Source organism: Canis lupus, chromosome 5 (assembly GCF_003254725.2).
Source record: "Canis lupus dingo isolate Sandy chromosome 5, ASM325472v2, whole genome shotgun sequence".
Lineage (NCBI taxonomy): Eukaryota > Metazoa > Chordata > Mammalia > Carnivora > Canidae > Canis > Canis lupus.
In genome coordinates this window covers 17,933,258-17,960,870 of record NC_064247.1, presented here as the reverse complement: position 1 = coordinate 17,960,870, position 27,613 = coordinate 17,933,258, and the positions used below count along the sequence as shown (strand labels likewise).

Below are 27,613 nucleotides of genomic sequence, written 5' to 3'. Positions count from 1 at the left end.
CATCCTGGTCATCGTTCCCATCTTGTTTGCTTTGCATCTGAACACTCCAAACTCTGTGAGGGAGCATCGAGGGATGGCTCCCCTTACAGAGTTATTCTAGCACACTGTCCGGTCGCAGCGATTAATCATTCCTGCTTCTTGAGCTGACATATCGAGGTGGGGAAACGACATCCTAAATGAGCAGAGCTGATTACCTGGGAAAGCAATTCTTCAAGATAGCACAGCTAACTAATAGCTCCATCTGCTACACATAAACACATTCCAAAGCCCCAGAAGTAATGTCAGAATACAACTAACAGAGTTGGGTCCTGTATGCCAGATTTCTATATGTCATCGCAGGTGTTTGATGAGTGCTGAAAGTACTTGAACTTTTCTTCATCTCTGGGATAACTGGGGCTGTATCATGTTAGGATCATAGGCCACCGAGAAGGGGATATTTCAGCAGGTATTCTCAGTTTGATTTTTTAAAATGTATGTGAACTAAAACTTCACTATGAAGCTACCTGAAGAGGAGGTAGGGCAGGCCAGTAGTAAAACCCACTTTCAAAAAAAAAAAAAAAGAAAGATTTATTTGAGAGACGGAGGGTAGTGGTGGTGGTAGTGGTGGGGGAATAACAGTGAGAGATAGAGCACAAGCACAAGCAGAGGCAGAGGCAGAGGGAGACACAGAATTCCCACTGAGCAGGGAGCCGGATGCAGAACTTAATCCCACGACTTGGGGACCGTGACCTGAGCCGAAGGCAGACGCCTAACCGACTGAGCCACCCAGGTGCCCCACAACCCACTTTTCTAAAACACAAAACAACAAAACCCAATGATACACTAAAGAGGCTTTTTGTGTTCCCACCAAATTATTTAACAGTACGTAGTACAAAAGAGCTGCAGCTTGTTTTAAAGTGATTAAATAAAAATAGAACCTTTAAGAATCGTGACAGTGCATCACAGTCCTGCAAATTAAACGTAAGGCTATGGTTAGGACGCATCGATAAGCTTAGCAGACAGTTAAATACAATTTGGCTACGAGAAGCAGAGCCGTACCAAGCTATTATAGACGAAGCTATAAATGGCTCTTTGGATTTTTTTTCTTTTTAAGAAATCTACATAACCAGCTGCACCCTACAGATTGTTTGCTCTTTTATTATTAATAAATCTTTGATAATATAAATCAACTTCTAACATCTCAATGTTTGGTGTTTAAGGACACTGCAGGATTCTATTTTCCTGACCCAAGTATTGTTGGCATCTTACAGTAGCTGCATTTAACACTGCTTCTGTATCAAATGGGAACAGGCTCCAGTTCTTTCCACATTAGCTGTGATTTTAATAACATGCCAAGCAAAACAGGCTAGCGTAATAAGTTTCATTGCACCCACTTCAACAACAGATAAGCACCTCATTTTCATACGGTTTCCACTTGTTGCTAGGTAACCACACCATAACGAGATATCTCCCGGCATTATGCGGAATGCATCCTCTTCGCCCAAATTTGATGTGCTCTGGGCATTAAATACTGTTATTTTAACCACACCTATCACTCCAACACTAAGCCGCGGCCTAGACTGCAGCCCGGGGTTGGGGGCGTCGCGGCCGCCGCCTCCGCCTCGCCCGCCCGCCCGCAGCCCGCAGCCCGCCGCCCCGACAAAGCAGGGCCTCTCGGGCCTCTCCCAACGTGTCCGACGACGCCCTCTTGACAGGAGTCCGTGCCCGCTTGAAGCTTCCTGCCGGCTCCCCGCGACCAGGAACGGAGCTCCGGAGGCGGGGGCCCGCGTGGAGGCCGGGGCGTGGAGGCCGCGGCGTGGAGGCCGCGGCGTGGAGGCCGCGGCGTGGAGGCCGGGGCGGGCGCGCGCCCCCGGCACACCCGCTTCCTGCGGCAGAGGGCGGAGCTCTGCGCACCAGGCCGAGGCCGAGGCCACCTGCAGGCCGCCGCCCCGCGTGCCTTCCCAGAGGACGCCACCTGAGCGGGCAGCGCCGCCTCGCAACTGGGACTTGCCCCGGAGCGCCCTCAGGGTGCCGCCGACGTGGTGAGCGGGTGCCCGAGAAGCGGGGTGCCACCGCCCTCGCCCGCCCCAGGACAGAACGTGCCGAGGCCACAGGCACTGCGCTGCGCGGGCCGGTTGGGAGCGCGTGGGGGAGCGTGGGAGGGAGCGCGTGGGAGAGCGCCAGAGTGTGAGAGCGCGGGGGAGCGCATGTGACGGTGCGTGTGGCAGCGAGTGTATGAGAGCGAGAGCACTTAAGTGTGTGAGGGTGCGTGTGAGGGTGCGTGTGAGAGCGCGTGTGAGAGAGCACAAGAGTGTGAGAGCGAGAGCGCACCAGAGTGAGAGCACGCAAGTGTGAGAATGAGAGTGCACCAGAGTGAGAACACGCAAGTGTGTGACGGTGCATGTGAGGGTGCGTGTGAGAGAGTGCGTGTGAGAGAGCACAAGACTGTGAGAGCGAGAGCGCACCACTGAGAGCACGCAAGTGTGTGAGGGTGCGTGTGAGAGCACATGTGGAGAGCACAAGAGTGTGAGAAGCAAGAGCGCACCAGAGTGAGAGCACACAAGTGTGTGGGGGTGCATGTGTGAGAGCGCGTGTGAGAGAGCACAAGAGTGTGTGAGAGCAAGAGCGCACCAAAGTGAGCACGCAAGAGTGTGAGAGTGCACATGAGAGAATGTGAGTGTGCATGTGAGGGTGAGAGTGCGTGTGAGGGCGCACACGAGAGGGAGAGTGCATCACATTCTGGAGAGTCTCCCGACATTCCAAGCCTCCTCCTCATTGCTCTTTGATTCGGTGCTCTGCGGTCAGTGATTAGGACTTGAAAGCTCAGGTGACGGTTACCATTTCTCAGCAACAAAGTGTGCGGTTGCACACTTACTAGCCTACAGTATGGTGCAGGCGTAGTAACTTATGCACACTGGGAAACAAACAAGCAAACTTCACGTGCCTCGCTTTATCACGGTTGCCTGGAACCTCTGGGACCTGAGGTGTGCTCGTCATCACAACCAGGAGCAGCACCGAGACGCGGGCCCAGATTCTGGCCTTCAGCCTCCTCTTGAACCAGACCCTGGTTTTCTCCAATTTCAGTGTCAGCCACTCTCTGGGGGCGGGGGGCGGGGGGGGGGGGGTTCTGGGCAGCTTCACTCTGCACCCTGAGTCTTGGCTTGCTAAACAATCCTCTCCCTTCTTATTTTTACCCTGTGCTCTGAGAAACAGGAGTTGGAAGAGTTTTGCCCCCAGGTCCTCCCTTGGCTACCTGGCAAGGAAGATCTGGTAGGAGCATCGCCCTTCTACTCTCCGTGGGTGAGGTCTTGGTGGGTTCTACGACACTGGGCTTAGTCTCACCCAGGATATGCTTGCTGTCTCTCACCTTCCCTGTTTTCCTTTTGCTCCCTCTGGGTCTCGCCACAGCTTGCATGGCTTGGCCTATTTTAGTTCTTTTTAAAATTTGGATAATTTTAGTTGGAATGGCAGGACTAGGTCACTTTATGTTCACAGGGACAGATTAAGATGAAACAGGAAGAGAAAGCTGATGCATAAGCCAAGAGCCAGGAAAATACTGCTGTGCCTCCCAAGACCCATACCTTAACAAACTTCACTTCCTCTGTTCTAGAATTCAATGAAAGCTGTGGATAGAAAGGGCATGAACCCAGGAGGGCCTAAAGATACCATCTTTATTTCTGTTCCAGATGCGAACATCACTTGGTCCACTCTAGCCACTTAAAAAAAAAGAAAGAAAAACAAGTCACTTAGTGACTGAAATTTTAAAATGACCAGTAGCCGGATGTAAGATATCAATTAAAATGTAAAGCATGCATACTTTATGGTCCAGCAAGGCCATTTCTTGGTGTATATCCTAAAGGAACTCTAGCAAATGTGCACATGGAAACATGCAGAAAAATCTCCACTGAAGAATGATTTAAAATTAAAAAAAAAAATCTGTAAATAGCTCATATGTTTCTCAATAGGGGAATGGCTAAACAGAGGTGTATGCAGGCTATGGAATACAAGGTAGCACATAAATGGCACAAGTCAAACCTGCACATAATACAACATGGCCAGGCTTCTAGGACACTGCTCATCAAACAAAGCAAGCCGTAAAATGATGAACACAGTAGGATGCTACATGTGCTATCCCATTGAGTTTCTATGGATTTTACGTTTACATCTACAACTAGATAGGTAGATTAAAAAGTAGAGAAGAAAACAGAAGTTAGCTAAGATGGATGGGAGCCACTGGTGATGATTTCAGCCTAATCTAAAACATTTCTGTAAAGGGAAATGCATTCATGTATTACTTGACTAATTCGAAACCCAAAAAGTATATTTACAACAAACTAGAAGGTAATTAAAGGGGATGATGTCAAGAACTAAAGAAGATACATCTGACTTGTCCAAGTTTTATCAACGGATTAGTAAATGTACTTGTTATACCTCCTCCGAAGGAGTTAAATTTGAAATGAATCCAAGACAAGAGTACAAATACTTAGGAAGGAAAAAAAAAAAACAGTAACAGTCCTCTGTGGATTGTGACTTTACATAAATTTAAAATATCTAGATATCAAAAACCTATAATTTCATATAAATGTCTAGATATTTATGGGTTCCTTGAGAAAAGAGCCAACTTTACCAACAGAACTACCCTACTGCCACATGGCCATACGTGGCATTACATCCATATGGCAAGACATCCATTAAATGGAAGAAATAATTCTTATAACGCCTTCAGGATAATTGGCCATGGGAGAAAATATATAAATGGGACTCATTTATATAACAGTGAATCTATTAAGAATGGCAAGAGTCCTTGCATCTGGCGAATTTTTTTTTTAATAGTTTGGAATTGTGCCTAGAAGTCATCAGATTTGTTGCTAGTGAACCCCCATCTGTCATAGCTTAAGTCTGAACTATATATAGCTCTTATTCCCCAAATCAATATGTTGTATGTTCATGTAATCTAGTATCCAGTCTAGAAGCTTTGCAATTGTCTATAAGCTCCTAAATTCTTAGTTTCACTGTTTCTTTCTTCGTTATAATTCTTAATATACAACTGACAGAATGTAGAGATGTCACTGGAAAGACTCCACTCACCAGAGCTTCGCTGTGGGAGAAAAATGAACAGCTAGCGCTATATTTGAGAGCACAACTGGAAACCCAAAAAGGATAAGATTATAAAACATTATCCTACATTACAATTAAGAGGTTATTGCCTCAAAGGATTTCACAGGAACAGGGCTTGGACAAGATCGTTTGAGCGATAGCACATCGGTGAGGCCAGGTATCCAGCAAGCCCAACTCTCCAGAGAATCCGAGAACCCACAGAGGGAGTGTGTAAGTCCCTGAAATGTCACAGGCCCACTTAAGTCCCACTTAACGATGACATTTAACTATTAAATGGAGGACAATGGGCCATCACCATTTACTCTACTAACATACTTTTCATACATTTCTCATCTTAGTTATCTTGTTTTCCAGACTACAATAGAATCAAAATATATTTTTAAAAAAGGGGGGGGGGAAGGGTGAGAGCAAAAGGAGACTGGAAAAACCACTTGTAAAAAATTGAGAACTCAGAAAGCATAGCAATCTCTTTGAGTACAGAACAACCCATATTAATGGTCTCTAATCAAAATATATTAATATTCTAAAAGATCCCAAGTCATTTATTTACACAAAACAGAATTCAATACACTAAGGTTTTTAAAAGGCAAAGAAACTAGTGTATTATGTCTTAGAACAATTTTCATCAAACAGAATGCACTAAGTTTGCTCCGTTCTACTGAGTAACAGTGCCATGAGGTTATCAAAAAAAAAAAAAAAAGTGATTTTTGATGGTACTAACAGTGTCCAAAACAAGGACATTCGTGAGGACAAGGACCTGGTCTGGCTGGTGGCCTGCTCAATCTCCAATGCCTAGCAGTCCCTGGCACTTAGTATTTCCTGAGGGGAAGAATGTATGAATGAGATGACGGAGAGGTTGCAGAAATCTGTGGCATTAGCAGGATGGGGGGAAAATGGATTCAGAATTTCTCCAAACTCTTACAAGCCTTTAGTTTGAAAAAAATTAAAATCAAAACAAAAACAAAACAACCTCATACCTATTAGGGTCGCCTTTATAACTTATAAGGGACACCACTAATGAAATGTTATTATGAAGAAGGTAACATAGATTTAGAAAGAGAGGACACAAGTTGAGGTCTTCAATTGCACAGCTTACTCAGAAGCCTCCAGAGCTGCCATATCCTCCCTATTCACGTCATCCCCTCATCATTCCCCTCCCGCACTGCATCCGCACACCTATCCTATAGAGATCTCCAAAGTGGGGTGTTTAGAGATCCTGACGGTCTTTGTTTACTTAAGACCCACCTCAAAACTTCATTTACTTTGAAAGGCTTTCTTCCTAGAACATATTTCAAAAATAAATTCCATCAACATTAAATCACATCTTCTTGAATTATAAACCTATCCCGCCAAAGGAATTAGCTTTAAGCTGCCAACATCAAAGCAAAGGAGTCCTGCCTTTAGCTGAGAACCGCCTACCTGATTTATAGCTCTGTCCCTTGCTTTCAGAGTCATGCTAAGTAGAAAACAAAGGGGTTATCAAATTTCAGTAATTAATAGGAGTAAACATGAGTTGAGCTAACAAAAGCAATTACTTGGAATTTTAGTACTATTATCTCAACATTTCATGTTTTGCCTATTTCAATGGAAAGCAGAGATTAAAATGAATGCCTCAGGACCGGAGATTTGGTCATTTCATTCAAAAGTTACCATCCACCTGTGTAGCACAGTTGACAGCTAATTTAATACTCTCTTCTAGATAAAATAAATTACTCTGACTTCGGTTTATGAAGAATAAAAGACTCCCTAGTATTTTAACTCATTTTCGATATGAGAAAAATCATTTAAATTTTCTGAATTAAAACTGGTAGGGAAGGCAGAAGGCAGCAAATGTTTGTTTCTGATGGTATCTTTACCATTTGCTGATGTTGCTGGAAGTATTTCTCTTTGATATTATCTCCTGGCTTGGGTCGGCCTCCTTTTGCACTTCCTTTTGGAGTCATAACCGAGTATTTCCGCCACCTTAATAATATGAAAAGGAGGGGTAAGAACTGCCATTTCCCTTCTCAAAGATACAGAAAAGTACCAGAAAATTGGGAAAACGGATTGACAACTACTATATGAAATATACAAGTTTAATCCTGAGGTAAAATAAGGATTTTACATTTTTTTAAGATTTATTTATTTTAAAGAGTGTGTGTGCATGCAAGAGTGGGGGAATGGAGTGATAGAAGGAGAGAATCCCCAAGCTGACTTCCAGCTGAGCATGGAGCCTAACAAGGGGGCTCAAGCCCACAACCTATGAGCCAAAACCAAGGGTCAAACCAGAGGCCCAACCAACTGAGCCACCAAGGCATCCCTCCATGATATGTAATCACTACATGGCCTCTCCCTTTATTATCCTTGGACCATCCTACCTCACAGCCTACATCCAATCCATCATCAAGCCTATAGATGTGCCCTCCTGACTACTACTCAACCTCATCCACTTACCTTCTTGTCCCTATGCTAGCCTAATACAAGCCACCACACCACCTCTTGTCCAGTCAGTAACCTCCTAAGCTCTCTGTACCCATTTGTAACCACTCACAACCTGCTGCATTGTAGCCACAATGCTCTTTTCCAGAAAATTAGGATGTTACCCCCTCACTACCTGTTGAAAACCCCTCAAAGGCTTCCCACACCTCTTTGAGGAAAGCCCCAATTCTTTCCGTGGCCTGCAGGGCCCGAAACTAAGTCCAGTGGCTACCCACTTCTCCACTCTGCCCCAGCAGAGTAAAGGCCTTCTTCCACTTCCTTTAGTGTACCTGCTTCCCTCTGGAAAGCACTTCCTACCCTTTATAGCCTGGTTAACTTAACACTGACCCTTCAGATCAGTTCAATAATCATTTCCTTAGTGAAGCCTTCCCTGACCATCCAGAGGAGATGGGATTCTCTCAGTATAGGATTTCATCATACCATACATTTCTCCATGACACTCATACCACATTACAATTGTACATTTGTGCGGTTGCTTAGTTAATAAATAATTACATTAAATACATTTAATAATTGCTCCTTGTCTATAAAGAGCACGAGAGCAGAGGCCAAGTCCACTTTTGCTCACTGTTGTCCCTTTCCCCTCCCACACCAGCACCCGGCACATACTAATTAAATTTTTAAAGAATCTTGAATTAATGGATGCATATATTATAATTACCCATTTGGGATCTGCCTTCCTTAGTGGACTGTGAGGTCAGAGATGCCACCTTTTTCCCTCTTGGCATCCTTAGTAACTAGCCTAGAGCCTAGCACATGGTAGGCTGTCGATCAATAATTGTTTAATGAATGCCTGAGAATAGCAAACAGATGTTTTTAAAATATAAAAGCAGTAGCTCTGCTCACCTTTTGGAATGATCAAGCATTCCAATATTTGTATTGCTCAGGAGAATCAATTACCCAAACTTCCTGCAATGCTGTAACAGGAGAAGGGATTTTGCAAAAACGAGTAACGTGGCCCTGACAGCCTAAGGGTGGTACACATCCACCCACTTGAAACTGCTCCCTTTAGACAAATGCGACACCCCTCACCCATCACAAATGAAAATATGTCCACACAAATTCTGATTTCAACAGGAGTCTATCTGTTCCAGAGGAGAAAGAAATGAACTCCTCTGCGCTTCTGAAAGTCTTATTTCCTATCTTAGTGCCACACAGCACAGTTCCTCAAATGGTCAAGGCCCAGCTTCCTGGTCAAAACCAGGTGAACAGAAAAGAAAAAAGAAGTAATATTCCGCGTCATGGTTACCAACCTCCAACAGGTCAAGTTCAAGGTCCCTTTAAATGGCTTTCTGAGTACAACAGGGGTATCCAAATAACACAGCCATCTCCCTGTCCGGGTGTTTGGGGGAGACAGAAGCACAGACCCCCAAACCACAACAACACCATGAGACTTATCTATTGACTGCTGTACAGAGGCTTTTCTTCTTTTGCAAAGCCATGTAGATAATATTTCAACAATAACCACACATTTCTCCCTGTGGTATAGACACATACAAAATGCATTAGGAAAAATGCCAATAACTGAAATGCTTTTCTCAGTAGCTCTATTCAAGTGAGTGTCTCACAGGTGCCACAGAAGTGCACAGCTTTCTGAATCTGGTTCCAAAGGGAGCTCAAAGTCAATAAGCCTCCTTAGCTATCATCCAGCACGACTAAATCACTCCAAGGGCAAACCTTTCTGAGTTATGTGACCATTTCTTTCGCAGAGTTTTACCGAAAACGGCATGCCATAAACCAATTTAATTCAAGGTAACCCAAGCTGCTGGGTGAAAAGGAGCCCAAGAAATGAACAGAAGGAAGAAAACGCAAACGTTTCAAGTTATAGCATCTTCAATCACGCAGAGAAATGAGCACAAATTAACAAACCAAGAAGGCTTCCCAGGACCTCTAAGGTATCATTCCAAATATAATCCCCAATTCCCATTATTAGAAGAGACCTGTCATTATGTTGGGGTTTTGCCTTTGAGAGGGGTCTAACCAAAGAAATTCTTAGCCGACACGAGTTACACTATGCAAACATGTCGGTTGGTTCAATGATGTTCAGAGGACATTCTAGGATGCCTTTTATGTTGTTCTCTTGCGAGCCGTGGACAGGAGGACAGGAGAATTCTCTGCTCAGAAAATACTCAATTATTTTAATAGGATTACATTTTAGATTGACAATGTTTAAAATAGCCCCCTGAATTTATTAGCCTGCCAGCACTTCAAATAAGTAATTTTAATGCTAGGATCTTTTAAGTTTAAGTAAATGACTGGCAGTGAGTCAAAAAATTTCCTTCGGCTTTCTAAAACACAACGCTCCAGCTATCAAATGGGAGTTCATGAACCCAGTAGTAAGGACCTTCACACTGGGTTCTCCAGGCCTATGATTTGCCACATTTTTAAATACATGAATTTCTCTGAACTTTTATTTTTTATGACTCCTCTTTGGTTTCCAAAAATCATATCCTGGCTTGACAAGATATCAGTTGATTGCAAGGTTCAAGTGAACCTCTGACAAAAGTATCCTTTTCTTTAGTCCCTCATGCCTTATTATGACTTCCCTCATCACCCCAACCCATCCCCTTTGCTACAGACAAATCATTAACTGTGGAGAGGACCTATCACATGCAGGAGACCCGGTGAAGGGCTCTAAATCAGGCAAGAGATTTGCATTTCCCTAATTCTGCTCAGAGAGGCTCAGAGACCCTGGCTTGGAATCCAAGCTCCATTATTTACAGCTTCTTTCCATAAGTACGGAACACCGCCACCCCTCCCTCCCTCCCCAAGCCTGGTTTTCTCATCCGGGAAATGGAGAGGGTAGTTCTCCTCTCACAGGAATCTGAAGAGAATTAAGTGAGATCTACACACGGCACTGAATGGTGTTGGTGCACAGCATAGACTCAGTCACCACTGCCCCTTACAGGTAAGTGATGCTTTTCACCCATCCTCCTGCTGCAAGCCACCCAATCCCCAACCCCAGTCCCAGCTTCAAAGGATTGAACTATACTCTTTACAAAGAGATTTTTCAAAGAGTTGAACTCTGTTTAGGTTATTGGTTCTGAGGATTATTATGAATGTTTTGTGTTTTCAGAGTTGCTACCAAATTCCATCATACTATGTAAAGCTTCCAGTTAATTAATAACATGGGTTGGGAGGCAGACTCACAGTCAAGGGTCTGGAGCTGGGGATGGCACACAAGGCCTGTGGGCCAAATTAAACCAGAGAGCTGACAATTGTTTTCCATTCTTAAATGGTTGCCAATCAAAAGAGTAATATTTCATGACATATGGAAAGCGTATGAAATTCAGATGTTCAGTTTCCACAGTCAAGGTTTCCTGTAACGCAGCCACACTCTCTACCTTGTGTATTTTCTGTAACTTTTCATGTTGTAACAGCACAGTGGAGTCATTGTGGCAGAAATCACACACACCTAAGGCCTGTGGACCATACCATATGACCCAGTACCGGAAAAGTCTGGAAAAGGTTTCCTGGTCTGCACAAAGCTTAGTAGATGATGATGAACATTTATGAAACCTACAAAGCCCTCTGATAACCACACCTGGTTACTACTTGAGCATCTCTACAAAGATGCTCTAAGACAGGGCTTAGACTAACCCATATCACGGTCATGGGGGCTCTGAACTTGACAAAGGTAATGCTCTTTCACTGTACTCACTGACTTAACCCACACCTTAAGTTAGAAAAAAAAAGTTTATATGTATATACACACTTCTATAGAAATACTTTGTGTACATCATAGGATACAAAGGGGACAAGATAGTCCTGTTTTTCCCCTAATTCTGAAATCCTTTATAGATTTTAATTTGGGTAGATTTTGTTGCAGCTTTTTTCCAAAAGTATTCCTGGAAGCTTAATTCACCTTCTTGATCTTTGCTGCTTTGCTCTCAGGTAATTAACTGCACTTTTCATACTCAACCCCCATCCATGTGATGAACTTTGTTTTGGGGTAGAGACCCAACTGGCTTTCTCATCTTAACTCTCTGACTCTACATCTCAAGTTCCTTGGTCAAGCACCTGGGACTCTCTGGGGCTTAACTATAGCTGAGATAGTAATGACGACAATGAATGTAATTGGTTAGCTCTGTCCAATGAGCCCAAATCTTGAACTCAATTCTCAGTGGACCATTTGGCTTCTTGGTCCCATGATTTGGCATTTTATGCTCTTAGTTATCAGAAGAACCAGGTAAGAGGTGAGTGGAAAGCCAGTGCCCCCTTGTAGGAGGACTTGCTTGTTAAGGTTCTGGAAGGGAGGGACTGGCTTACTAATCACACAATCCCCTTCTGCCACTAAGATAGAGTGCGGAATGCAGTGTCAATGTACCGCATTTCTGCGAGGAAAAAATCCCTCTCTTTCAGTGGTCAATAAATTAAAGAGCTATTATAGAAGGTACCTGAGTCGGATTTGACCTTTGTTCTCCTCACTTTACTATCAGCTTCAATGCTCTGAATAGCACTGGCATTGAAGATATGAAAGAACAATGGAATCCAAGTAATTCTTCTTACAAGGGAGAAAAATGTCTGTTGGAGAAATCTACTGAGCAGCACCAAGAACTGTATGTACTAATATACAACAAAATCTGACAGAGTGAGAAGTTCTAAGAGAACATACATCCTTGAATGGAATGTTTCTTCCCAGTTGGGTATTTCTATTCCACAAGATAGCGTAATGGTAAGAAACCTAAGACCTACCCCAGAGGTGGAATGGAAAGCTCCAGCACATTATTAAACATATAATTCTGAGCTTGTTCAATCATACTTGAGAAGGAAAGTCTTTTCCTTTGTTCTTTTCCTATTTGGGGAGAACTGGAGGAAGAAAGGTAGGCCCAGATAGGCAAGCATGAAGAGGAGGCCACGTTCTCTCTGGACTTAAGAAGCTAATGCTATTTTAAATTACACTGTCAAACCGCATCTGCCAAACTCTGCCAGTTTTTGTCCTCTGACTTATTCTGCATATTTCTACCAAATCGAATCTTGACTATGGAATGCTGTCCTAATCCTATCCAAAATCTGGTGGATAACCAGCATTTTGGCAAAAGAGACAAGCAGAAGAAATAAGAATACGCCAATATTTCAATAGGCAAGTCCACAGCCCTGAAATCCCCTTTCACCAGAAAATGTTTAAACTCCCAAATCCTAATCAGACCAAAATGAAAACTTCAAAGTTGGAACATACAGGAACTTAAACAACAATAACAACAAAAGAAAAACCATTTTTTTGCCAGCTTTCCTTCCAAACCATTTTCCTACCAAGAATTTTATCTCTTCCCATAAAGAGAATACCTGTAACCAGAAGTTATGTGTAAATATTATACCAACTCATCACCAGTGCAGAGGAAAGGAAAGCTTTTAAGGAAACTTATCCACTCTCAATCAGAAAAAATATGTAAGAGAGAGGAAAACAAAATCAGGAGAATCTCCACCAAACACACAGCTCTGAGGCTCCATATGAACGGGAACGGGACTACAGAATACCGTGGGTCACCTGGATGCTGAGCAAATATATTTTAGCATATTAGTTGTCATAGCAAGTCAGAGGGATTGCAGAGCACATTTCTGTTTTGACATCTGGCCCATAACAAAATTACTATTGATCTGTTGTGAGCTTCCAGCAAAACAGTATAACCTAGTCTCAGAACAAAGAATCATCCACTAAGTAACAGGCAATAATCATCCTTTATTTGTGCCTTTGGTCCAAAATCACCTCTTTCCTGGTGTTCTGTTTGGTTCATTTTGGGATGAGCTCCCTATTCCTGAATAGAAGAGGCCAGACTTTTTTTTTTTAAGTGAATTTTACCAATACAGGATTAATTTTGTCTTTCAGTAGGCTGGTGGCAGCAGCTGTAGGATGCTGACATCTACCTTGAGTACACACTTCGGTTTGCTGCAGATTCTAGAAACTGACAGGACAAGCATTATTTTCCAACATCTGTTCTACAGGCAGTAGAAAAAAAAACGATGAAACAAATCAGACAGTCAGAAACTGTTTGTGGAGGTCTGGGAGGGGTGAACACACACACACACACACACACAAACACACTCACAAAGAAAAACAAACCATCAGCCTTATGTCTAATATATTTCCACAGCCCTAAAAAATTTTTATAGATAAGTACCACTCACAAATGACACCACTTTCATTAAAATGATCATTCAGGAATTTTAGTATGCTATATATTTCAGTGATGCTAATAAACTATTAGAGAACTTTAACATCCTTTTATAGCATGGTTTAGCTGGATGTTGACTATTTATTGTCCAGACTAGTAAACAAACATCCTCCTCACTTCAACCCTGGGTCAGAGGCACCCCCAAATACATCACTGCCTTCTTTTTTAGAACAAAGCTATATTAACCAAGGAGCTATCTGATGGCTTCTTTTGCCTGCATCAGTCAAAAGAAGACAAACAATATAGATCAAGTGCATCTGTGCTCTAGACTGCATTGATTTGTTGCATGTGTGGTTAAGTCCTGTCAAGCAGTATTAAAGGTGAAGCATTATCATCAGAGTACCCACTCGAGAGGCATGCAGCAAGTCAGTGGGTCCTCTACCTGCCATGCAAAGCAGTTACAAAAAGACTTTTCAAACCTGTAATCTAGGAGCCCCCAGCCCTACTTCCAGCAAGGGACTCCGTAAAAAATGACTTTATAAGGAAAGGCTAGCCAGGTGTTCATTACTGCTAAAAAGAAAACTGGCCAGGCAGTAAAGGAATGAGGTAGAGGGAAAAAAAAATTGGGGAGTTGGGGGTACAAAAGGAAGACCATTTTCCCAAAGGTTTGGTGCCACAGCGTTTTATAACTGCCCATCTGGGATATTTTAAGTATAGTCTTAAATTCAGGGAAGAGGTGGAGCAGATAGCTAGTTCCTCTTCTAGACATTAGCGCCTCTCTTCTAGAAACATCTCTGCCTTCTCCATCCTACCCTTGTTGGCCTGCGGATCACTGATTTGTGTAGATTAATACACCAAAGCACGCACATCTCTGTTCGTGGTCTCGGAGGATGTGGTCTGATGACAGACTGCAGTTTAAAAGAACCAATTCTTTAACTAAAGTTTTGCAGAGATGTCCACATGCTGACTTCAGCAATATTAAAGGCATATGATTATTATGCAAAGTCATGAATATACACTCATTTCAGAGTTATCTATGGGAAATTGTCAGATCAACTTTAGTGACAAAGCACAGCCAAGTGGTGTTTTGAGAGGGGGAATCCATAACACTCCAGTAGCACAGAAGGTCTTTTAATAATATCTACACTGAGAACATGAACAATTGCTCATTTTTTCTGGTTTATTCTTTCCCATCAAACCATGGGAGTAGGGTTCTGAATTTCTAAAGCAAATCAGACTTTTAATAAATTCTGTTATGCCTTTATTATGGGCTAGTAATTTAAAAAAAATCTGTTCCCTATATTAACAGCTCCATAAATTCTGCTGCATGAGGGGCAAAAACCTAGAAAATACAGGGACCATTTATCCTGGATTTGCCAAAGCTGATCCAATTTCAAAATCACTGAAAGACCCCAGAAATTCACCTATTTTAATGTCCAAACTCTATTTTTAAGATTCCCACCCATACTTGGTCTTGGCAAATAAATTTGGCAAGATCTTTTTTCTTTTCCCCATAATCTCTGTGGCTCTAATGTAGGTTCTGAATATGTAACCACTGTACCAATATGCTAAACAGCAAACATTTCACCTCCTGACAGGGGCTCTCCCAACGCTACCACATATAATAAGCTCTCATTGTTTAAGTGCCTGTATTCTCACTGAAATCTAAGCTCTTGGAGGGCAGGGAGTCTACCTGTCTTGTTAACCATTGTTTCCCAAAGGTGCCTCACACACAAAAAGTGCCCAATAAATAGCCTCTAAAATCTTGAATGAAAAAAAAAAAATCAAATATATAAAGAAATTATACCCTCCATCTAGGAAAATCTCAGAGGAATAAACGCAATCAGATCCTCTACTACTACAGAAACATGAGCTGCTCCTCCTCACCTGCAAATATGTATATGACTCCAGGCAGAAAGCAAAGGGAAGAATCTGGAGGAAACAGTACCTACTCCAGAGTGAGGTACTTGGTTCAGTGGGATCAGGAGGTCACAATTTAAATAATGACCCCACTGACTCTAGTTCTAGAAGTTTCCCTTCAGAGCTTCTGAGAAAACTATGGACACTAAGTGTCCCTTTGGCTTTCATTCTTCAAGTATAATAACCAAAGTCAGGTTTAGTTCAATTCTTGGGCAGTCACTGCTCTTAGAAATGTGGAAGAGGAGTGGGTCTTCTGGGGGGAAACACACACACACACACACACACACACACACACACACAGGCTAGGCCTAAAATGAATTTAATGCCTGCTTTCTCAGTTCTGTCCCTGTAGGCACAGAAATCACATACATACACGTTGGCTGAGGGTTTTTCCTGTTGCATGAGGAGAGTGGGATGTATTGTACCTTCCAGGAAGGATGGGGCAAGCCAATAAAAGTAAGGACTTGTGCCCCAGTGCCTGAGGGTTTGACCATTCATTTATAAAATGGATAAAGCTCAGAGATATTGAATATGCCATCTGACAAAAACAAGGTTAAAAAAACTAAAATGCTGGCTGATTTCTACCAAGACACTGTATAATTTTGACCCCTACATGGAACCACAAAACACTGGAGAAACAATTAAGCTCACTGCTTGGGGACCGTGGGTGAATTTTCATCAGGACATTAAAGATCAGGTGAGGGATTCTGGGGGGAGGGTAAGAAAATTGATAATTTTGCTATTAAATTTGTGGACATGAACAAATTTTATAGAAAGTGAGCAAGATACTGACTCTCATTCACACCAACCAGCTTGGATGCCACAGGCTAGTATTTTCAGAAAGAAATATGGGCTCTGAAATCAATGACAAGTTGCTCTCGGTCACCTTCAGCATCCCTCTCATTATTTTATAATCCCCAAACTACATAAAAGTACATCTGGGAACTCTGACAGTCCTGAGAGGTTCAACAGATCTTAAGTTCAATGAGCAACCTGTAGTCGAGCACCTAAAAGCTATACCTAAAAGAACCAACAAGAAAAATGATCGTTACCTCTACCCTAAGCTGGTAGCAATATGTTCCTGAATGTACATTGTTCCTAAGAGTTGGGCATTATACTATAAATGTAAAACTGTATAATCCAGGAGGATGTGAACACTGCCTTTGCAGAATTTAGCCGAGCACAGAGCCAGGTGAACAAATAGGAAATGATGATAAAGTGTATGCACAGTACAGGCAGGTGACAGGCATGTGCCAGATGGGGAGGGGAGCGGACAGGCACACAACATGGAGAGATCGCAGAATCCTACCTGGGGATTAAAGCAGTGGGGAAACAACATCAGGAACAGTTGGACAGAGGAACTGACTTCTGAACGGCATGATTCAATGATTAGGATGTCAAGGAAGGGTCAGGGCACAGCATACGACAAAGGCACAGAGATGTTAAAGCACTTGATACATAAGGCAACTTAAAACAAGACTGCACAGGGGTGCCTGGGTGGCTTAGTGAGTTGAGCACCGGACTCTTGATTTCAGCTCAGGTCATGATCTCAGGGTTGTGAGATCAAGCCCATCATTGGGCTCCACACTCAGCGGGGGTCTGCTTGAGATTCATTCTCTCCACCTCCCTCTTCTGCTCCCCCCCAACCCCTCCCTCTGCCCGCTCCCTCTAAAATAAATACAGTCACAGATGCTACAGTAAATGGACAGTGACAAACAAGGATTAGATTCTGGGGTAAAAGGCAAGGGACCAATGAGTGGACATTACACAGGATGATATATATATATATTTTATATATATATATAAAATCGTTCTGTTGCAGCTACCTGAAAATGAAAAGGCTATTTCAAAGCTTTATGCTAAATACAGTCTGTGGTCTTCTCCCAATCCGGTGACTCACTGATTCCAAACCCCAACACCTAACATCCCCAAAAAAGGCACAAGCAAAGTTCAGTTATACACAAAAGAATAGAATATCAACACCTCTCCAACAGTGCAGGTACATTAGCCAAATCCAAGAGTTCCTCCTCCCACTAGAAAGAGCTAATATAGCCTTCAACACAGATACCTACCACAAGCAATGATTTATGAGAGATCACAGCAATCACCTCTAAGTGTTTCATTGAATTTACTCCTCCTGTAACTAGTAGAGAAGAGAAAGTAGGAAAAACATTTCCAAAGTGCTACCTGCTTTGCTGTCTGCCAATCTAGACTAAGATGTTTGTATTCCCAATAAGCAGCTTGTCTAAAAGTAACTTCATATTATAGCAACTCTTAACACAAGGCCATTTGCTGTTTCTGAAGCAGGAGACTATAGGCATTAACAAGGCTCAGTGCAGCTGTTTCGTCCAGCACCCCTGAGGACAAGATACAGGATCTAACACCTTTGACTTAACAAGTTTCCAAGCCAAAAGGGCCCTTTCATCAGCATGTTTAGAAGCTTACTTGCATATTCTAACGCTAACAGTACCAGATGACAGTTTTATAAGCAGATACAAGGGAGTATACCATTTCTCCTCCAAGCATATGCCAAGGCATACATCTGAAAAAGATGTTGCCTAGTTGTTCCTAACACACTCCAGGACCTCTCTCGTGGAGAACTAAGTTTAACTATTCTGATGCTAAAGTCAAGTATAGAAAACATGCTCTGGCTCAGAGCCAAAGGCTCCCAGGATTTACTAATTGGGTGAATGAAGGGGAAAAGATGTGAACAACAAGAGGAAAAAAAAAAAAACCCTATGCAGAGATGCAACTAATAGGCCTCATCCACTAGTCAGCTTCTCCAAAAGCCAAATAATCTGGCCATCACCCCAACACTTTATATATCAATTATGCATTGAAAATAAATCACTGTTTTTGATAATACAAATAATAGTGGATTTTTTAAAGATTTTATTTATTTATTCATCAGAGACACAGTAAGAGAGGCAGAGACATAGGCAGAGGAAGCAGGATCCCTGTAGGGGAGCCCAATTCAGGACTTGATCCCAGGACCCCTGGATCACAACCTGAGCCAAAGGCAGACACTCAACCACTGAGCCACCCAGGTGTCGCCAAGTAATAGTGGATTGTGCAATCAAGAGCACAAAACCCCAAAGCAGTGGAACTTGGAAGCTTTTCCAGACCACTCTTGGTTTGGAAGCCAGAAGGCAATGGTTCAGATCCCCGATATGCCTCTCTCTGGAGTTCTTAGTATCTGGCAAATCATCAGTAACCTTCAATCTCGGTTTCTCTCACCTGTAAAATTCAGAGACTACCTGCCACATGCAAAATTTTTCTAGATGGAATAAAAATGATTAAATACATGGTCAAAAAGGGTTCTAGTATCCTCGGAGGTTAGTGGATCCCAATATCGAAGAATTATAAATATGCCCCAAAAGGGGGATATTTAATCAGTCTTTCAAGAAATATTTTTTGCAGGGTACCTGGGTGGCTCAGTGGTTGAGCATCTGCCTTTGGCTTAGGTCATGATCTGGGATCCTGGGATCCAGTCCTTCATCAGGCTTCCCACAGGGAGCCTGCTTCTCCCTCTGCCTATGTCTCTGCCTGTGTCTCATAAATAAAATATTGAGGAAAAATATATTTTTTTGCAAATCCAGTATGTACCAAGCATTCTGCTAAGTTCATGGAAGCAAAGATGAAGTACCCAAATCATAGGCCAAATTGCCCACAGTCCCCAAATTTCAGATTACTGGGGAATATGGTCACGAGATCAATTAAGTTATAACATATTAAGTGCTACAGTAAAAGAATGGACAGGATGTGATAGGAGCATAAAAGGGAGTACCCAATTTTTCTCTATCACATCAAGATAGGAGATAAGTGGTAGTTGGTTGGGCTTTATATATGAATTCTGTTTCTTACAAGTCACATTCTAAAATCCAAATGAAGACAGTCTGTAGCCAACATTAGAACCATTCACATAATTCCAGATGGAATTAAAGAAACATCACTCCATGCAATTCTAGTAATCGAAAACCATAAAAGATGAAAATGCATATAGCTGCCAGCCAAAATCAAAGGTAAATTCCAACCAATGCTTAATGATAAAAAGAAAATTCATTTGAAAAAAATGCATTCCAGAAGAAATCAGTAAAGAGTTAATAAAGCCTTCTACAAACTTAAGAGAAAAAGATCTCTATAAAAACATACATGTAATAAGGCTACAGATCATTGGTTAGCTGCCAGAAAAATGATGGAATATGGTATAGTTTACTTATTTCTTTTTAATGGCTCCAACATTCCACCTGAAAAATTGGTCCCGGAGCTGTATAATTGGGGATAAAAATTAAATGACAGTTTCCATTTGTCATGATGAAAGCTGATCACTTGTGTTTTTTCATTTATCCACACTGACTAAAGTGGTTCCTAAAGTCTACCGAGCCAATCTTTTTCCTAACAGCAAAAATAATGCTGTTACGAAAATAAAAGGAGAAATGGAATAAGTTCTTGGCATCTGAACACACACCTCATTCAGGGTCCCTACTTCGTGGGTCTCTACCTCCAGAGTCTCAAGGCGGGAGCCAGATGACAATTTCTGGGGTCCCATTAATATAATCTAACAACAGAGCATCAGACCCATTTTTTTAATTTATCAATATTGTAAAATCACTACTATTTCACATGATCAGTGGAAAATCAGTTCCTCTTCACTTTCCTCTTATGTAAATGACAGCTTCAATGGCAAAGATGAGGTCATTAAGCAGATTAGAGCACTGGGGGTGGGGAGAAACAACCCTTAGATCCTGTGTAGGGAAGGTGGAAGTCCAGGGAGCTAAAAGTTGTTACTGGAGTTCTTTTTGGAGAACAGGGATGTGAGGAAGGGGTGAGGCTAATTCTGAAGCATGGAAGAGACCTGGTAATGACTACAAGGGATTGTGATGTCAAAGACACTTTTTAATCTTAAGAACATAGAAGTTCCCTGGGTTTGGCTTTTGCTCATTCTGACCTCAGAGAGGATTCAGAAAGGGGAAAGCAATCTCCCAAAAAATGTATCTAAAGGCTTAAAAATAGATTGCTGTCAAGCTTCCTTGAACTCTACACCTTCCCCTTTCATTCTCAAAGGGGCTGGGTTGAGTTTGACTGGATTTTCGTCAGTGACCTCTGATGAAGGGATTCAAAACGAGAGTGGAACCAAGTAACACAATATAGGAAAGAAGAGCCTTGGCTCCACCTCTCACCAGCTGTGTGCCATGGGGCAAGTAATTCAGCCCATCAGTGCCTCAGTTTCTCACCCAGACAACAGAGATTATAAAAGGATAAGAATTATTCAAGGAATCCATATGTGTAAATTGCCTGGAATAAGGACTAGCACATAGTGAATCCTTAATAATGTTACTATTACTACTATTAGGCCACGTAATAGTGGTTAAAGAAGAATCATGTAGTCAGACATAAGAGGAGTAAGAGGAAATGTAATAAAATTCTAACGGTACTGCTTGAAGACAGAAGACTATGTGTAATCAAGCTTCTACAATTCCAGGGTAATCATTCATATATATTTAAGTATTTACTTTATCAAGACTCAGCTTAGAAAAGACTCTTAGTGGTTGTAAGCATTTCAGTTCAAAATGGTGGGATTTGCTGAACGCCTGTCCTATCAAAACCTACAAGCAATTCAAGGATGATAAAGAGAGGAGCCCTGCCCTCAAGGAACTTGCAATCTGAGATCATTTATTAAGTACCTACTACGTGCCAGGGACTGTATAAAATGCTTATCATGTATTATTTCTCTTGTTCATGCATGAAGGCCATGGGCCAGGCAGTCTTTTTCCCATTATATAAAGTAAAAAGCTAGGACACAGAAGGAGGAGCTCCAGGCTAAATTGTTGTTATAAAACAGCTCAGTCCTGATGCTAAAATGTTAACTCTTGTGGGTCCACCTTGAAAGCTGTATTTCTACAAGTACATCACATGGTCTTCCATTTATCTGTAATTCATCAACTACTTGCCAGGGACAGAATCAGGCAATGGAAAGCTCACGTGTTTGGAACTGCTGCCAGAAGCTGTTAAACTAGAAATAGTCCCTGGGTGTTTCTGAGAGGAGAGGAGCTTTAGAAAGGCCATCCCCCTTTATAGATTAAGGGATGGATGAAAGCACTAAGCCCCAGAGAAGTTAAGGAACTCACCCAAAGTCAAAAGAGAGTTTCTTACCTCAGATTTTTTTAAAAAAGAGGGGGTCCCTTTTTGTACAGATTTACACTATAATTTTTAAAACTACTATCTAAAAGGAGGTAAACGTGAGAAGCCTAATAGGACCTCAGAGGCTCCAGAAGAGGGGGCCCGGAAATTCAGACTCAGCCAGGAAACAACCAAGAACAGGGTATCCTGGAAAGGAAGTCTTGGGGGGTGGGGGGAGGGAGGGAAGAGGTAACACTCAAATCAAAAGCCAAGAGCCATCAGGGGCACCTAGGAGGCTCAGTGGTTGAGCACCTGCCGTCAGCTCAGGGTACCCAGGGTCCTGGAATCAAGCCCTGCATCGGGCTCCCCCAAAGGGAGCCTGCTTCTCCCTCTGCCTTTGTTTCTGCCTCTCTTTATGTCTCAAATAAATAAATAAATAAATAAAATCTTAAATTAAAAAAAAAAAAAAGGCAAGAGCCATCATCATCTTCTGTCCCTCCCCTCCAGAGAGCCATCAAACAGCCAAACAGGTCCGGAACTAGAACGCTGAAAAAGAACACAGCTAAGATCCAAGTAAAAAGAGGCTTAGGGGATCCACTAAAATAGGTACAATATATCCCTTTCAGTCTCAAAACTCAGATAATCTGTGGTAAAAGCCAAACAGGCAGTCATCCACATAGCTCCCCTAAGCCTTAGGACCAGTGGGAAGTATACTCCAGGATGAACTATGCTGTGAGGAGGGTTTGTGGTGCAAGTGCAAGTTTCTAGGTTGGACTGTCACTGCTTTTCTCTTTGAGAGGCCAGTGGAGAGCACAGGGGCCTTAACACTACAAATCTGAATTTGAAATGTGGCTCTGTCGTTTATTAGCTCTCTGGTCCTAAATAAGTCATTAAATCTCTGAGCAGAAGTCACTGTCTTCACCTGTAAGAAGAGAAACCATCCTCAGTTCTGATTTCTCTAGGTTTGAGTAAGAGGCCTATAGACTTCCTTGCTGGTTACTGGCTTATTGCCTCTCAACTTCAAAATCACCCTTTACGCCTGCTCTGTGAAAATGGATCTGGACCCTTTATATATTTTTCCCTCCCCACACCCGCACAAGGCTAGGCTTTGTCAGTAGAGGGTGCTAGAGGGACACTGCAGAAGAAACAGCGCTTCCCCAGCAACCAGCTCCCCAAGTGCACACATTCCCGAGTTCCCAGGTCCCATTGTGCAGGGCCACCGGGAGCATAAAATACAGACTTGCAGCTTCCTCAACACCCTGTTCAGGCGGTTTTGTATCAGAATGACTCAAGGGGACACCTTCTCCTGAGCCCTTTCCCCCCAGCATCCTAGAGGAGGACTTCCAGACTTCCAGCAAGTTCCAGGGCACCACAGCGGCTCCTCTGCAGCTGTGAGCAGTGGCCGTGTCCCCTCCAACAGTCCAGATCTCACCTGGGAGTAGGAGGAAGGGGGCTGTTCTTAGGATGCCTCCCTCAGCAACAGGGTCCTGGTGGCTGCTTGTTATACATGCTATTCCTATATTCTTAAGAATTCTCTCGGCTTCTTACTAGCAAATCCCTTGTTATCCCAAACCCCTGTTACACTGAGTAAGTGAACTTTCCCTGTTCAAATTACTGTGTGGTTTCTCTCTTGATTGGACCCAGATTAACAGTTTCCTCCACTCGTGTCTGATATATAGTGTTTAACAAACAGCACGCATCATAATAACTATCAATGCTGGGTTCTTCTCATCCCTATTCTTAAAAGGCAATCCTTTCCCTTTCTCATTCTGCTTTGACCAGGACACGAACTTACTGTACTACAAAAATCCCTATATGGTGTAAGCAGAGTAATGAATAAGAAAAGAATGTCCCAACACTTTCTGCCCAATTTCTGATTAGAGAAAATGAAGGCTGCCATACAATTAACTGTCCCCCTGTACAGCCTGCAGCTTAGAAATTTCTTTCTGCAACTTCCTTGATTGACTAAAAAGCAATGCGACAAGGTGTGAAAATGCCTTCTTTTACTTGCCAAAGATATTCCCAAAATGATCTCAAGAACCAAACTCATTAGCATATGAAATTTTCCACAATTTTAGTAACCATTTCATTTCCTCCTTTCTCAAATAAGTAACCACAATACTTTGGGGGGAAAAATCCTAGAAAACATGGAATGTTTCCATTGATCCTCGAGTAACTGAGGAATGTGTTAGGGGATGAGGGTGAGAACACCACTCCCAGGGAAAGAAAAAAACAGAATGGGTTGAGTAGCAATATTACAAAGCCAACATTTCCTCATCTTGTAAATGTACTGGCTTAATTCTTGAGTAAGGAATATAAAAATACATTATTCAAGATGTCATGTATTGTTGGCGCATACCGTGAAATAAAATTACAACAAAAATATAGAAGATCTCAAATGTATTAAGTTTCTGTCTTCAAATTCTTTATTTCCAATCCTCTGAATTTTTCTTCCCCTGAAAGGAAAGCTGACACAATCCCATGTCATCTGTATTTCCACTGCTGTCTAAAAGTCTCACCTAATTATCAATTTAACAAGGAGCAGAGACCAAGAAAGGGGAAGAAAAAAAATAAAATTTCACCTTTTAGGCAGGCACCTTGTCCAATTTCAAGAGCTAACCCCCATCTTAAAACACCCCAAAATAGATACCATGAGCCACCGCAGGACCCCAACATAAAGCGAGGCTCCTCATTAAAAGTTGGAATGGACCCTGCCAGGGATGCCTGCAGGGATGCTCAACAATAGCATGTCTACCCCATGCCTTTTCTGACCTAGATTAAATTACTGACAAAATGGACAGACTACCCAAAACTGTGAGCAATACATTCTGCCAATGAAAATAATGATTGTGCTTGGTACAGCACACATGCTTTCTGCTCAGCTTGTCAGCATTTTCAGCTAAGGGGCTCAATGGTCTTACCGGCCAACCCTTTCCTTGCCAAAACCAATAAGTTACCTTCATTTCTTAAGCCCCCTCAGGGCTTTGAATTACTATCCGTTTTGCACTTAAGGTCAGTCTTGTAAAACTGTTTTATCCCCCTGGAAAAGCCGTAATCAGAAACAGCCCCTACTTAAAACTTGGATGGAGAAAAATTCAAGATTAGGTGAGCTTCGTGTAATTTCCCCACTGTCAGTTCTTCAAATTTGCATTCCTAAAAGTTACATCTACTGCTTGAGGTGGCAAGGTGCATTTCCTGGCAATGGCATCACTTAATGCTCTCGGTGTTTTATACGAAAACATGTATTCCCCTAAGCCACTGGGTAACAGAGCAATATTTCAAGACGCCTTAACTTTATAGTTCCAAACATTCTAGTGAGTTCAACAATTCCATATATTATAGTGAAACCAACACATACACACAACCCCATAAGTATGCATTTTTTTTACCCCGCACTGTGTGTTCCCATACTACGTGGGAATCGGCACAGTCCCTCTTTTTGACCCAGCAAATTCAACCACTAAAAATATGGTCATTTGCCCTAAGGAGGGGCCTGATAGATGCCAGTTGCAAAAGATAACTTTCAGGCCTTAATGGAAGATGCTGACAAGAGCACCATTCTCATAAAATGTTGGTCCCCAAAGGCCCATCTTTCTGCCCGTTTCTTTCCATCTGCATCCAAGTTTGGGTTCCCGGGCACACGGAGTCCCACTTCTCCCCCTGTCTCCAGGCCCATAATTCTTAACTTCACCCATAGTTTTTATTCCTGGTTCTAGACGGTGCTTCCACTCCAGTCATACGGGAGGAGGAGACCTGCTAAATGCATCCTTGATGCTGATGTGATCTTTCCAGTTATTGAATGTCTCATTGAATTTTACACTATGCAGCTTCAAATGCAGAAAGCAGCCGATTCATTTTGCTAACTGTTGTTCAGTATAGATAGCCAGCTCCATAACTATACACTTTGATTTGGTACATGAGAAAACGTATTTTTCATTACATCCCTTATCCTCCTAATGACATTTCCAAACAGGATTTTAAGAACTGTGAAGCAGAAATAAAATTATGCTCAAGTTCCAAATTGATCTCATGGAATAGAAAATGGCCATCATTGCCGGTGAGTATTAACGGGACTCAAAGCTAGTAAGTTTCCAGTTCAGAAAAATTTCTCGAATAATGATCATCTTTCAAATGCCCCCTTCCGTTACCCATCACAACAGAAGTTCTTTGAAAGAATTGAAGAGCCGGATGAGTTCCTTTCCCCACCCCCCAATTCCTTTTGGTTGGGCCCAGCCTCCACCATCAGCTTTAGCGTACTTCCTTCCTTTTCAATAATGAATCAGGGCGAACATTTCAGTTATCTGGATTTACACAAAAACCTAAAGAAGCCATGAAATTGCTTCTGTAAAGCACGTTCTGTGGTGACTTTTAAGTAGTTTTAAGAATAATTTGGAAATAAAAATACTGCTGTAGCCAGCTTTATGTCTTCTGCATACACATGCTAGAGCAATTTCCTTCTCCCAGAGACAGAAGGGAGGCCAATGTCTAAACTTTATAACACACAGCCAATTACGGCCCACTGTCATCTTCATTGTATTAATTATCTGCCTTCCCCCAAGTTATCAAGACCTGAGAGAACCCTGACAGCCACTTACTTCACATTATGGTTGTTCCACTATGGGAAGGGTGGTCATTTATCTCTGGGCCTTCCTGCACTGACACAGGTATGTAAAAATTCAGCACAATCCCAGGCTTTTAGCACTCGTAGCCATTTGGAGAAGTCTGTTCCTCAGGGCCACACAGCTCCCCTCCTCCTCTCTGTTACCCTGTTACCTCTGTTACCCATTTGCTTAGGCTTCACAGGGGGTGCACAGTTTGTGTTAGGATTTAAAGGGTGATTTGCAACCAGGCCCTCAACTTTGGTGAGTTATAGGAGACTAAAACATTATAGAATTATTTCTAGAGCAGCAGCAACTATTACTTATTCAAATGTCCCCCAGAGGCCACTTATAGTTATAGACTATTGGATTCAGCCTAAGACACGAGCAATCTCAGCGAAGACAGTATTCTTAACGTGGCGATCCCCTGACCCATGGAAGTGCAGGAAGCACAGGTCTTACTGAGAGGCATTCTGGGCTGGGCTTCTATCGTAACTCAGGGAAACAGAGGACACGTGTATGAAATACACCAACATGTACATTAGAGTTACGCTCTGGAGAACAAAAAAAGCCAGTCCCTTCAAGAGGGTCCTTCCTGAAAAGAGGACAGGAGTGCATCCAGTGCTAGAAGGGAACAAAAAGGTTCTCAAAATAGCCAGGGCTATTCTCTCCAGCTATATTCTCAATAGGGTAGGGCCTGAAGCTGCCAGAGAAGGATAAGAACTTAAGGGGGAGAAGAGACAATCCAGCAGTGAGCGGTGTTAACTTTCTTAACCATGTTAATTTCTTATTTAACTTTCTTAGTTCAAAGGTTTTCTGGAGCAAATCATCCCCAAAGACCAGCTGACTTACACAGGGAATAAAGCGAAAATCCCTGATTTTGATGCTCTCTTGTCCAGGTGACTGAAGGTTTCCTCTGATTATGTGAACTAGATTTCCTTTCTAATCCCCTTGGCCAGAAGCTATGAAATCCAGCCGAATTACAGCTTACCAACCGTACTTTAACCTGGAAACTAGAGGTGAAAGTCAAGTGCTTTATCTGCTCAGACAAGCAGCTTCTCTCCAGATCAGGAGTATTTTAATGAAATGAGACTTAAGTGAATTGTTGACATAAGCATTAAATGTTGTCATTTAATATCAACAGTATGTTTGATTTGTACACAGTTATGAAATGTCATTCGGACCAGAGAGTTATATTGAGGTTTACCACATTATAGGAATGGATTTCCAGAGGGAAGTGAACTGATCTGTCTCAAAATAAAATGTGTTTACATTAACACTTGGGGG

At 42.4% G+C, this 27,613-nt stretch overlaps 1 protein-coding gene and 1 long non-coding RNA gene across 16 annotated transcripts in view; one reads left to right on the top strand and one right to left on the bottom strand.

The window, feature by feature from the left end:
* The window catches only part of CADM1 (cell adhesion molecule 1), a 325,518-nt gene that overhangs the window by 247,302 nt on the left and 50,603 nt on the right, over positions 1 to 27,613 (bottom strand). The window lies entirely within an intron of this gene.
* Positions 19,509 to 27,430, top strand: LOC112671298 (uncharacterized). The gene is made up of 3 exons (XR_003143528.3): positions 19,509 to 19,630; positions 25,702 to 25,785; positions 27,226 to 27,430. It is a non-coding gene; the product is annotated as an uncharacterized LOC112671298 (long non-coding RNA).